Source organism: Triticum aestivum, chromosome 4A (assembly GCF_018294505.1).
Source record: "Triticum aestivum cultivar Chinese Spring chromosome 4A, IWGSC CS RefSeq v2.1, whole genome shotgun sequence".
Lineage (NCBI taxonomy): Eukaryota > Viridiplantae > Streptophyta > Magnoliopsida > Poales > Poaceae > Triticum > Triticum aestivum.
Window position 1 is genome coordinate 111,013,599 of NC_057803.1, and position 13,764 is coordinate 111,027,362.

The 13,764-nt window shown below is 47.4% G+C and overlaps 2 long non-coding RNA genes across 3 annotated transcripts; one reads left to right on the top strand and one right to left on the bottom strand.

Moving 5' to 3' along the window:
- Positions 1-510: 510 nt before the first annotated feature.
- Positions 511-2,944, bottom strand: LOC123085465 (uncharacterized). 2 transcript variants are annotated; one of them, XR_006439785.1, is made up of 4 exons: positions 2,389-2,944; positions 1,885-1,972; positions 1,566-1,744; positions 511-1,068 (listed from the first exon to the last, which is right to left on the bottom strand). It is a non-coding gene; the product is annotated as an uncharacterized lncRNA (long non-coding RNA). The 2 variants fall into 2 exon arrangements; XR_006439784.1 differs by lacking the exon at positions 511-1,068 and having other exon boundaries at positions 1,288-1,744; positions 2,389-2,941.
- A 6,000-nt stretch (positions 2,945-8,944) lies between these two features.
- Positions 8,945-10,836, top strand: LOC123081839 (uncharacterized). Its single transcript, XR_006438814.1, has 3 exons — positions 8,945-9,444; positions 10,466-10,537; positions 10,634-10,836. It is a non-coding gene; the product is annotated as an uncharacterized lncRNA (long non-coding RNA).
- Positions 10,837-13,764: the final 2,928 nt, after the last annotated feature.

A 13,764-nucleotide genomic window follows, 5' to 3' on the forward strand; every position in this document is an offset into this window, starting at 1 on the left:
GCAGCTAACATGCATTTCTACATCACATTATTATTATTATCGATAATTACTAACTTGTCTAACTTCCTCTCCATTTCTCATTTGAACATGACACATATGCAGGAGCAGAGAAGGAGACCCAGATGGTTACCAAACCGGTGGCGAAGAAGATGACAATGACTCAGAGAAGCACCTACAGTGACAGTCATATGGCCGAGCTTGAGCAGCACCAAGACCATACGCCCCTCAAACATTAATGAAAAACTTGGTCATTAATTTTGTTCCAGCTAACAGGTTAGCCCCACTTGCCCCTCAAACATTAATGAAAAATGTGGTCATTATTCTTGCTCCAGCAAACAGGTTAGCCCCACTTACCTTCCCTGCCTCATCACCAAGGTAGATAATAACATAGTAGTAGCATACAAAAACCCGGACATCAGCAGGGCAGGTTGCACACTTTGTAAACTGATGACATCAGCAGGGCAGGTTATTTTCCTGCTAACATGAAATCAATCACCCTATGCCTTTTAAAATGCTTTTCAATGTATCCTGCAGTACCAAATTATCAGTCCAACTAAAACAAGATCGGTAGGTAATTCTACATTTATTATTCAAATTACCAGCGAGAGAGTTATCTGACCATAAACACAATATTCATTAGCTAATTGACTATGCGGCGATAATCCTCTTACATTACTGCCCACCAAACTCAGAGAAGTAGTTTAGTTGCATTACTTCTTGCCATGGATTGATAGCAGTAAGGACAACCGATAATCCAAAATAATGAAGTTAGAAAAATATAAGTTGGGGCATACTGATCTTATGGGTGACTGTATCCGGTCAAATAATGGTGGGCGAGCATAGAGACGTCTGTCTTGTCCGTTGGGTGAACAATTGCAATGGAGAACTAATGTGGGAGGTGTCCTAGAGCAGTATCGACACTATACTGCAGATAACTTAACCCATCAGAAGTTCTAAAATGACCCAAAGAATCAGAGAATGAGGAAATGGAGAGGGCTACATACATATGTCAAGTTGATACCTGAAACCAGTCATTTGGATCACAAATACTACTCAGTCAGCTTGAACCTAAAATAAGAACCAAGATGAGGGAAGCTGCCGACCTTGAAATAGAATCAATATGAAGATCATGTGTCTCAAAAATCTTGTTTGCACTTGGTAGTGAACTACTTATTTACAACAATTTTTCTTTTCTGGTGTACATGAGATATTGGGTATCGATTGCTAGCTAACTACACAACACTAACATATGTGAGCCGCTAGATAGAATTAAATGCGAACAAGATCTGTAGGTAATTACATCTATAATAATTTGGTGGAAAAAATCAAGCCATAATGATCCCATTGACATGTTAAAACTTGCATCAAAATTCGAACATAGTACAAATATCACTTTGAAAATGAACATCATAAATCCAGAAAATACATTGATCCAATAGATAACTCAAAACACAGAGAATCGCTCACTACTATTATTAATGAGTAAAGGTAAGAAGAAACTCATTTGCACACTCCGCAAATATAAGAAAACTAATGCAAAAGGGCACTATACAAGACATATATACCAATATTGTATTGACCGATCACAATAATAGAGCAATCAGTCTTGGTTTGAGGTGTTTGGTCAGAAGCAGCAGAGCGGGACTGGAGGACGACACAACATCCAGGGCAGTGGCTAGTTCATCTGCTCAGGCAGAAGGTCAAGGTGCACCTGACGTAGTTGACTGACGTAGTTCGGTCAGACCTGCATATATATGTCCAATTTTCAAACATCTCCAGAGCAAAACAAACAAAATGAAAGTCTGTACTTCTGAAATCATCATGTTGCAAAAAGAATAGTGAAATATAATAGCAGATGGTAACACATAGAAGAATGTTTATTACCTCTTGTCTCATGTCCTTGCTGACGACTTTGCCATTTCAAAAATCTTCCTCCACCCTTCCATTAGACCGTACTTCTGAAATCATTATGCTGCAAAAAGAAACACCAAGTTCAGCAAGCCAAAAGTTAATTTCTTCTACTTTACCAAACTATAAATTCGTAAGTTAGGTCTCAAAAGTTCAGCGAGCCAAAAGTTTATTCCAGTAAATTTTTTTGTGAAATCCTATGTCGCTTGAGCAATGGATTTGCATTGTCCATCCTATAATACTGTCCATATCTACATCAAGTAGTACATGTCTTGCTATCTTGTATTGTGATGGATTAGTTCTCACTTTTATCTAATCGATGCATCTGTCGCCATTTAATATGAAATTCACAGAGATTAGCTGATGTATTATTCTTCAATTCCTTCTCCCACATATTACAATTTGGAATGCAATTGACTCCTCGGAAATTTGATGAACAGAAAAAATGTTGATTGAAGAGAGGAAGGGCGTGTGACGTACAGCTTGTTGGCAAGGGCTGGACTTCGTCCTCTGCTTGGACCAACACGGCGGATGCATGAGGAGTGGAGAGAGCCCGCATCCGGCGGAAGCAAGGCAGGGGGTCAGATAGCACCATGGTGCCCTGCCCGCGTCACCGTTAAGCCAGGCAGCAAGCCAGCAACTCGTGTCGGCGACCCTCCTGCGGCAACGTAGTTCGTGCCTCAACGCTGCTGCACCAAGCGTTTGCCGCGCGCCCGTGCCAAGCCGACACAAACCAGGTGCCCCGTCGTCGCCCTCCTTGGGGATGGCCGTAGCTTCGCCCCGGCACGCCCTCCGGCGGGGGCGGCGAGACAGGGAGGAGTTAGGGAAGGGAAGGGGTGGTGGCTAGGGTTCTCCCCCGAGACGCATGGAGGCGCTGGCCCTAGCTTCGCCCCGGGGCGCACTCCGGCGGCGGCGGCGAGACGGGGAGGAGGTATAGGGGAGGGAAGGAGTGGCGGCTAGGGTTCTCCCCCGAGACTCATGGAGGCGACGTGGTGGTTGCGAAGATGAGATATGGAGAGCCCTTTGCGTTGACGAAGCGTTGTACGCGGACGCGCGTGGAATATTCCTTCGCGGGTGGAGTGCGTTCTGCTAAATTGCTAATTGCACACATAGCTCGGGATTTAATTAACTGTATCCATTAGATTTTATTTAGTGGGACTAATCTGACGATGGTAATTAGGTTGGGTACATCTGCGGGTGGCTTAAAGAAAGAATTAGTTTGATTGTTTAATAGTAGTATAGATATAGATTATTTAGTGGGACTAATCTGACGATGGTAATTAGGCTGGGTACATCTGCGGGGTGGCTTAAAGAAAGAATTAGTTTGATTGTTTAATAGTAGTATAGATTTGATTTCCTGCCAAAGAGGTTGTCATTCCTGGTTTTCCAAATATACAGTAAAAATGTCATAATAATCTTTTAAATCACTACAGATACTAAGCTCCCACGAAATGGGAGCATTTGGTGCGTGAGGGCTATGTCGGCTAGCGGTAATTTATTTTTTTGACCAACTGTTGGCGGTAAGTGGGCCTGGTTTTGGGATAGTCGGTTCTAACTGGGCTTGTTCAGGTGCCTCATGGCGTGCCTGTTTTAGCTAGGAATGAAGTTGGTTCAGAGGTGTCAAGTAGAGAGGTTAGATCTTCTCTGCTCTGTTGGAGCCTTTGCAATAAGAAAGTGGATTAGGAGAGAGAGAGCTCGCAGACGATGTTCCCTTCCTTCAGGATCAGCCTCATGAAAATCTTATATTCCCTGAGGAGGATTTTTTTTACAGACCAGAGGGGCTATCTAAATCCTAAAGTAAAGGCGAGCGATCGAAGTAGAAGTCGACCGCCTAAAAAAAGACGTCTGTAAAAGAACTTCGACTTCTATTAGTTTCTTTTCTTCTTTAATGCAATAGCTATAGTTTGATATAAGAATCCATTTCGAAATACCTCGACTTTTTCAGAACAGGTCCGAGTCAAATAGCAATGCAGAAAGAAAAACAACGACTGGAGTGGGGGAGTCAGAGTCGAAAAGAGGATATCGTCCGATTCTCCTTCTATTGATTCTTTTCCGATCAAGATGTTATCCTACTAGTTTTTTCTTTGCCAAATTACCCGCTGGCGTTACTACGAGGAAACTGTTATGATACTAAACCTCATGCCCTATCGACCCGTCAATTTTGGATCCAATTCGGGATTTTTCTTGGGAGGTCCTGCGGCAAAATAGCTCGATGCCAGAATGATAAAAAGCTTAACACCTCTTATTTGACTTTTTCACTATTTTGCTAGAAATCGATCACTGATCCAATTTGACTACCTCTACGGGATAGACCTCAACAGAACCAATATGGCTCCAACCTGGGGTTGGTCTCCTCCCCTTCCATGGCGGCTGCGGGTGCGGATGGTGGTCTGTTCCCGCACGGCCGTTCCCCTTCTTCCTCGCGCCCCCGCCCCGCTGGGTCTCCTGCCTCTGGTGGCCGCGGCTCTACACTTAGCGGCTCGGTGAAGCTCATGAAGAAGACGGCGGTGCGCAAGGTCAGCGCGGAGGCGGTGCGCGCGATGGAGCCGCTGGGGGCGCATGTCACTCCGAGGCAGTCGGTCATGGCGCTGGCGGCCCCGACAGCGCCTCCAGTGGACCAGCTGCTGCAGGACGCCTCCAAGACGGTGCTGATTTTGAAGGCCAAGCGCACGAAGATGGTGCCAGCGGCGCCGGTGCGCACCAGCTCGCGTTCGAAGGGGGCCAAGGGCAATATGCCGTCCTTGCAGAGGGCGCAACTCCTCCAAGCCCAGAAGAACATGGAGATCTCAGATAACCCCCCCCCCCCCCCCGGTTTACAGTTCTAGATGATTTCTCGGACGATCATTTGCATGAGGTGTTGGATGCGAGCGGTGTGGATCCCTCCTGTGTAGGAGGGGTTAGCGAGTTGATTTCGCTGGTGCGCGCTAAGGAGTTAGCGCAGGCCGCGATCGCGGCTGCCGCTGCAGAGCGTGCTGAGCAGAGACCCCGGGTACCCGAGGGAGGGGACGCCGTGGTGATCTCTGTGCCCGAAGAGGGGGGACAGGCAACAGGGGTTGCTCCCTCTCCCACGACTTGCAAGGGCAAGACGAGGCGAGTGGCTAAAGCGGTCACCTCCAGGGGTGTCCGGCTCCGGAATCGCGTGATCTAGATGCGAGCTTTGTTCTGGAATATCCGTGGCTTCGGTCATGTGGGGCGGCGTACCCAACTTAAAGAGTACATGCGCAAAGAGGACATAGATATCGTAGGGCTTCAAGAGACGATTAAGGCAGATTTTCGTTTTCATGAACTGCTTGCGATCGACCCCTTGGAGCGCTTCGAGTGGCAGCACGCCCCTGCTGTAGGGCACTCAGGTGGCATGCTGCTGGGCTTGAGCTGAGCCCTGTACGAGGTTATTGACTGGGACGTAGGCTCGTTTTATATCGCGGCTCATTTCCGTATTCGTGCCTCGCTTCGCGAGTTAGCAATCATACAAGTCTACGGACCGACCGATCACTCTCGTTCGGCGGAGTTCTTGGCGGAACTCCAGGCCAAAGTCACCACGATGTCCGCGGCCACGCTCCCTGTTTTGGTGGGTGGAGATTTCAACCTTATCCGATCAGGAGCCGACAAGAACAACATCAATATAAACTGGCCTAGGGTGACCATGTTTAACTCCGCCATTGCTGCCATGGCCCTAAGGGAGGTGACCAGGTCAGGCGCGAGGTTCACTTGGACTAATAAACAACTCGATCCGGTGCGCTCAGTGCTGGATAGGGTGTTCATGTCGCCGGAATGGGAAATGGGCTTCCCTCTCTGTACATTGGTCGCAGAGACACGCATAGGTTCTGACCATGTACCGCTCGTATATGCCTCGGGGGAGGACAGGGTGCGACACAGCCCGCGCTTCTTCTTCGAAACAGCCTGGTTCGAAGTGCCAGGCTTCGAGGAGTTTTTCAGGGCGAAATGGCGGGCATGCGTTGATTCATTAGGAACCCAGAGAGGCCCGATGGAATTTTGGAACACGGTGGGGGGCCGGATCAGGGCTAGCCTCAAGGGATGGGGCGCAAACTTAGGGAGGTCTGACAAAGAGTGCCGCGCCGAGATCCTTGCGGAAATCGCAAGGATTGATGCACTGGCTGATGCTAGGGCCTTCTCAGAGCAGGAATGGGCCCATCGCTACGCCCTGGAGGGCTAGGTAGAAGCGTCCCTGCGCGCGGAGGAAGAATACTGGCGTAGACGAAGTGGTCTGAAGTGGGTTCTGAAGGGCGACGCCAATACTAAGTATTTCCAGGCTTATGCTAACGGGCGTCATCAGAAATGTTCCATCTTAAGGTTGCAATCAGAGCAGGGGCTTCTGTTGCGACAGGAGGACATCTCCAGACACATTTACGAGTTCTACATCAATTTGATGGGCTCGTGCGAGGCCCAGGGGGCGGGGCTCCGCGAAGACGTTTGGGAGGATTCGCAACGTGTGTTGGACTGTGAAAACGAAGCGCTAGGGCTTGCCTTTCTGTCAAAGAGATCGACGCCGCTCTCCTCAGTATGAAAGTGGACACGGCGCCAGGACCAGACGGTTGGCCGATGGCGATGTTCAAGCGCTTCTGGCCTTTGCTTAGGGGCCCCATTTTCGAGATCTGCAACGGTTTCATAAGGGGGATGGTTGACATCTCGTGCCTCAACTATGGCGTCTTAACGCTCATCCCGAAGGTCCAAGGGGCAGACAATATTAGACAATTCCGACCGGTCGCGCTCATTAACGTGCCTTTTAAAATCTGTGCAAAAGCGTGCGCCAATAGACTAGGTCCGATAGCTCATCGCTCGATTAATCAAAACCAATCTGCTTTCATCCGAGGACGCAACATTTTAGAGGGACCGCTCGCCCTGCAAGAGATCGTTCATGAACTAAAGCGCACTAAGGAAGCGGCGGTGCTGCTGAAACTCGATTTTGAGAAGGCATACGACCGTGTGAATTGGGAATTCTTGCGGCAAGTGCTTATTGGAAGAGGCTTTTCTGACGTTTGGGTCCACCGTATTTTGCAGTTGGTGTCGGGAGGCCAAACTGCAGTCTCGGTGAACGGAGAAATAGGGCATTTCTTCCGGAACAAACGCGGGCTCGGGCAGGGTGATCCGATCTCACCTCTCCTTTTCAACTTCGTGGTGGACGCTCTGTCCACAATGCTTCGGAAAGCAGCCGAAGCAGGCCATATCCAAGGGTTGGTAGGCCACCTCATTCCAGGGGAAGTGACGCATCTGCAATATGCAGATGACACGCTGCTTTTGTTTTGCCCTGACCACCACAGCATTGCGTCGGTCAAAGCGATTCTAATTTGTTTTGAGCTCATGTCAGGGCTTAAAATAAATTTTCATAAATGCGAGGTGCTCACGATGGGGGTTGAGCCGGAGGAAGGTAAACATATAGCGGATTTACTCAACTGCAAGGTGGGTAAATTCCCGCTGACATACCTAGGCCTTCCAGTTGACATCAAAAGGCCGACGATAGAGGATTGGGAACCTCTATGTGCTAAGGTGAGGGGTAGGGTGTGCCCTTGGAGGGGTAAATTCCTCTCAAAAGCGGCCAGACTAGTTCTCACGAACTCAAGCCTCTCTTCCCTGCCTATGTTTGTTATGGGCCTTTTTTTGCTTGCAGAGGGGGTGCACGCAAAGTTTGACACGCCGCGGTCTAAATTCTTTTGGGAAGGAACTAGCCCGAACCGTAAATACCATATGGTCAAATGGGCTTGGGTGTGTCGTCCCAAGGACTTGGGGGGCCTCGGGATCACCAACTCTAGATTGCTTAACATCGCTATGATCTGTAAGTGGATTTGGAAAATTGCCCGGGGGCGTCCGGACTCTGGGTTGATCTCCTTAAGGCCAAGTACTTCCCCAACGGGAATTTCTTTGAAGGTAGAGCAAGGGGCTCGCCTTTTTGGAATGATCTCCAGACGATCAAGTCGGCCTTTGCCTTGGGGGCTAAGTTCTTGATTGGAGATGGGCGATCGGCGCGATTCTGGACAGATCTTTGGATAGGCGCCCGCTCCTTATGGGAAGAATTCCGCGACCTGTACGACATTGCCGTAGACCCAGGCATGTCGGTGGCTGACGCGCTGCATACGACCCCTCCGGAGATTCATTTCAAACGCGAACTTCAGGGGACAGAGCAGGCCAGTGTTGTAGCCCTGCGGCAGTTGATTGACCGGGTGGTGCTCTCGGACCAACCGGATGCGGTGAGCTGGGCGCTCACCAGCTCTGGGAAGTTCTCGGTCAAGTCTTTATACCGCAAGCTGTGCCAGGGGCCGTCGCAGCTGGTGGTGGCAGGGCTTTGGACCGCGCGGTTGCCACTGAAGATCAAACTATTCCTTTGGCAAATGTTCTGCGATAAGCTTCCCACTTCCCTAAACGTGGCCAAACGGAATGGGCCGGCCAATGGGCCTTGTGCGTTGTGCAGGGACCCAGAGGACGCGAACCATGCATTCTTTCGGTGCCCCTTAGCACGGTTTGCGTGGAGCGCAGTGCGGTCCGCGACTGGTGTCCAGTGGGACCCACGCTCAGCTGCAGAGCTTATCCATATTTTAGGTGCGCTGCAAGGCTCAACGAAACGAGTCGTGTGGACCTGTGTCGGAGCTCTTCTATGGTCCTTGTGGCTAACTAGGAATAAACTCGCGATCGAGGGGACCTTGCCAACACATCCGGCTAATATCATCTTCAAATGCAATCTTCTTTTGCAGCAGTGGAGTCCGTTGGGGAGGCGCAAGGATGCTGATTTGATCAAGACAGCGCAACAACGAATTCTGCAAGTGTATGCGGCGGCTAGGGAGCCATGACTATGGTGGTCGACGTAGTCTCTTTTGAGTGCTTGACGAGCCTGCGTGCTCAGTACGGGTGATGCCTTGTAACGCGACAGTAACTTTATCTTCTCCGCTCGATCATGGTAGTGGCCCGATGGAGCTTTTGGGTGATGTAAGACTTATTGGTATGACTCTGCCGTTGGAGCTTTATTAATTTAAAGCCGAACGCATCTGGCGTCTTCGTTCTAAAAAAACTGTTGAGTAACGGGGCCTGTTTTAGCGTACGCTTCGCTGGGTGCCTCTGTTTTGGCGTTCACTCTGCCGATAGTAGGCGGCGGCGGCTATGGCCTATGGGGGCGTGACCTTTTCTTCTATTCTCAGAGGAGGGCGACGGTGTTCTTGCTGGCTGCGCGACGTAGGGCTGCATGAAGGTAGGCGGGTGGAGCTCTCGAACGGCGGATGTGGATGAAGACATCCTCAGCGGCGACGGGGATCAGATCCTCTCTCTCTGAAGCGGCGGCGGCGGCGGACGGACGCATCCTCAGCAGCGCCGCAGAATCAGGTCACGGCGCCCCTCTCTGTTCCTGAGTCTGCTCTTCTCGGTCCTCTCATTAGAATGGCGCACGGCGGGGGCTGGTCGAGGGATCGCCCAGAACGTAGTGAACTGCCTGGAACATGGCGAACTCCGGTGCCACCCTATAGTCAACTTTGTTAGAAATTTAGTTCCAACAAACGTTGGCGCTGATCCACCCTTCAGACATGCCCGCGTCAGGTGTGCCTCTTTCCTCATCTATGTCGATCTGTATATATGTTCGTCCCAGCCCCCAGCTCTATCAAACTCACACACAACATCCTAGCATGTGGCTCCTCTTGTTGATGTTTTTTTTTCCAGAAACGATTTAATTCTTGCATTGTCGCATGGAGCCACAACTCTGTTCATTTTTATTGTTTCTCACGACCACCTACTTGCTACTTTGTTGGGCTCTTGATTATTGTTGCAGCTTATGCATGTATGCCGGCCAAGTGCTTGAGAAAATGTTTAGCAATTATTCTAAACATATTTCAGCAATTAGCGATGCAACTTCTAACAACTGAGAAAATATGATTTATTTGTCATCGGCAGAAAATAAAGTGACATCCAGCATGATTATTAAGTAATTCTTATCCTTGCGCCACACATTAAAAATAAATCGTATTGATGCAGCGCCTGCAGCAGTTGAGATAGGCCGGATGATAGGACCAACTACAAGACCCCTATGATATGTGAGAACCTGTTTGGAGGTCTCACAACATAATTTTATAATGAACTCTTTGATCTGCTAGAAGTTAATTCTTTGAGTACTTCACTTTTTGTTTTATATGTAATCCTATTTACCCAAGGAAGCATAAGGTTATTTTCATCAGCAGTTGTGCAATTATGAAAGGATTCAGTTTGTTTATGCTTGTCCTGGAGGATAACAACTAGGCGTAGATATTATAGAATCATCATGTTCCCCAAACTATGTCAATACTCCATACTTCCATAGTATCCATGAAAGAACATGTTCGGTGGAAATTTGATAATGTTAAAGGTAAGGCAATTTATCACACTGCTCAAGAAAAGTAATGGCGTTCCAAACTTTTCTAAAGGCAAGCAATTTCACTTCATCCAAGTTAAGACACTATTTCATAATTTAGAATATTATAAGTTGTTTTATTAAAAAAACTCATCTATATCATATCTGATAAGGCATGGTCCTGCTTCGCTATAATTTGATAAAGTATGTTTTGGTTGTGTTTTTATTACATTTCAGTGGAATACCTACCATTGGGCAAGCATGGCCAGCGACCTTCAACTCTTGCTATGTATGAACATGAAACCTGAGGTTAGTTGTGTTATTCATTAAAAGTCTTCTTGGATTAGTGAGATAACTTCCCATCGGTGTTTTTTTTTACTAAACAAATGCTGTGTACACTTGCAGACACGTGAGAGAATTTTGAAAAGTGTTCCTTGCTTCAAAGAATTCAGTGTTTCATGTATGCAATGGTTCACTGTTAGTTCGTCAATGGTTTTATGTTTTACCCCTTTCCAGCTTTTTCTTTGTTTTCCAGCTAGAGAGGAATGTCTATGCTACTTGTTTTAAGAATATATTTATGCAAGCTTCTGAATAATGAATTCAGAATACTTTTGTACAAGATTTCCTTGTTTTCCAGTGTTTTGTCTGCTATCTAAGTACACATGACCATGAGTCCATGACTATCAGCTATAGTGGTTGAAATTGAAGCAATTTAGCTTGAGAGGCATATTTTTTTCACAGAAAGTTTATGGCCACGGTGCTAATACTCCTATCTGAAACAGTAGACAAGACCTCAACAAATAAAAATGTATTGATCAGTTACAGACCAATAAAAAGTGTAGAACAGACAGACAACACGAAAGATTCACTTGATATGCATCATGGAACCACAACCGCAAAGATACTGCCAAAGGTGGAATGGTTCAAGAAGAAGTCTGGGCGACAAGAAAAAGATTATGTAGTAAAACGCGCATTTCCACTTGATACATATGAAAAAAAGGGCGCGGCAAGGCACGCGTTCGCCTCTAGTAAATTACTAAGCTTCCTAGGAATGGAGCCTCCTGGGGAATCAAGGAGGTTTTTGCCTTCGTGGCCCTACATGTTAGGGAGTGGCTCGGTTTTGGGCTGCGGTTGGGCTTATTAGCATATGAATGCGGCACTCCTACGTTGATTGTTGATTGATAGACAAATCTTTAAATTCATGGACGTTTTTTTAATTCATAAATATTTTTAAATTTTCATAAACATTTTTGAAATACGGGGATTTTTAAGCTAAGAACATTTTCTAAATTCCTGAACATATTTTAAATTTGGAAACATTTTTTGAATTTCAGATAACATTTTCTGAAATTCGCTACTCTCTCTTGCACATACTAAGTGTACGTCAATTAATTTGGATTGGAGGGAGTAACATTTCTTAAATTCATGTTTTTTAAAATCCCTAAACATTTAAATTCATGAATTATTCTACCTAGTTTAGTTTTCCTTTCTCTTTGTTTTTCTGCTTCGCTTCCCCGGATGGGTTGGGACCCACTAGGGCAACTGCGAGCGAACCGAATCATGGGTCCTTGAACATGCATATTTGGTCGTCCTTCGGTGCACTATGCGCTTAATAGGATGCCCCATGTGTGCAAGTTATTACGCCGCCAGGGGAGGGGGAGGGGCGAACTGGTTTTCTACTTCGTGTGTTTGTGAGGGTGTGAAGCTAGCTTGCTGGTTCTCAGGTTCTGTGATGAGTGGTCAGGTCACCGCTTTCTCCGTCATCCTTGTTGGGCACCTTAGGCGGTGGATTCATGATGAAAGACCGACATCGTGCTAGTGTTTGGGGGGGGGGGGGGGGGAGCTAGGACGGAAAAAGACCAGACGTCGGAGATCGAAACCAACATGAACACCTATCGGAGCGCCGTTGTAGCTGGGTCTTTGTAAGCCTGACCTCAAGGTTGGGGAGCGACTAGGTTGAGATATTGGAGTCTTTTTTAGGACAAAAAAAGTTGGAATGAGGGTGATTTTGAAAGGTGGAGACATGAGCGAATTCAGTTGTGTGGTCTGATGGTCATGCCTACACGTGCGAGCTAAGTAGGGAAGTTAGATGAAAGGGGCGTCAGTTTCGGTGTATATGGTGTAATGATTAATTCGGTTTATGTAGGATGAAAACCGGCGATATGCCCGAACACAAACAACTAGTAATGGAAACACCGAACCGAAAATCATAAACCGAATAAATCGGGAATACCGGTCAACTCAGTTTAGTTCGGTTCTTTAATTTTTTGGTGAAACATTGCTCACTTTTGACCGTAAGAGCCTGAGACTCACGATCGAGGAACAGTGCGGCAAAGCACACGCCACCCAAAGTGGCTTGAGGATGATTAGAATTGAGCAAAGCATGAATACTAGCAGGGATTGTGCCAAAGGGATTCAGATCTAACATGCCCTGGTTCTGAAAACCATGCACCTTCGGCAAAAGGGCATGCAAAGAATGGGCGCAAATCATCTTCCTCTGAATCACATCTAGCACAATGTTGCCATTTTATGCAGCATCTCAGCTGTCGGCATAAGGGCATGGCCAACGCTTCAAGTTGGACGGATGCTCCATAGAAAAAGCTGATGATGTGGAAGAGAGAGGGAAAAAGGCTAGTGCTTGAAGAGAAGAATGGGATCTTGCAAAGGAGCCCGGTGCTTCATCCAAAAAAAGTAAAATAAAGCAAAAGAGAAGAGCTGGTTGTGAGAGATGTGATGCATGTGTAAAGGAAAAAGTAAGAGAGATACTAAGGGTGTGTTTGGTTGCATTCTCAACTCAGTATAGTTGTTCCCTCTTCATGCATGCTCAACCCAACACCCCTTTTCATGCATGTTCCTAGTGTATTTGTGCTAAGCTAGTGTGGACTCATGCATCCTCCATACACTCTACCAAACACCTAAAAGTGGGTCGAGAAGGGAACTCTTGGGCTCATGCACCCTTCATACACCCTACCAAACACACCCTAAGAGCATGAACTATGGGGGCATCACCCCCGTGTGGTCTCAGCCTCCACCTAAGAAAAATAATATTAAAGCCACCGTATGAATATATCACACCCAATGGAAATAACATCTTCTAGTGGTCCACCTATCTTCCTCTGCATCACCACCTTTTTACTCCTCCTCCTCTCGCTCTATGCTCTCTCTCTTCCATTCCCTCCTTTTCTTCTGCTTTTTCAGCGAGGAAGCCGGTTCCTCTGCAAGAGCTTGTTTGGCTCTGCAAGCGACGATCTTTTTGCTTTTCTCCTCCTCGGCGACAGCTCCTCCGACATGGATCCATGAGGCAGCGGTCCAGCGTGGAGCGATGGCCATGTCCTAAAAAATGATGGAGATGTGGTCCGGTCAAGCTATGGCTGCTTTGGGGAGAGAAAATTTATACCGTGGTTTCAATCTACATGGCAGATGAGGCAGCTACATGGTGTTGCCTCCATTGTACAAGCCCCAATGCCCTAAGCTGTCGGTTGTTTAGGGGATTGTCGTCGCATCACTTGCTTGCTTGGTGGGCAATGGGGTGCTTT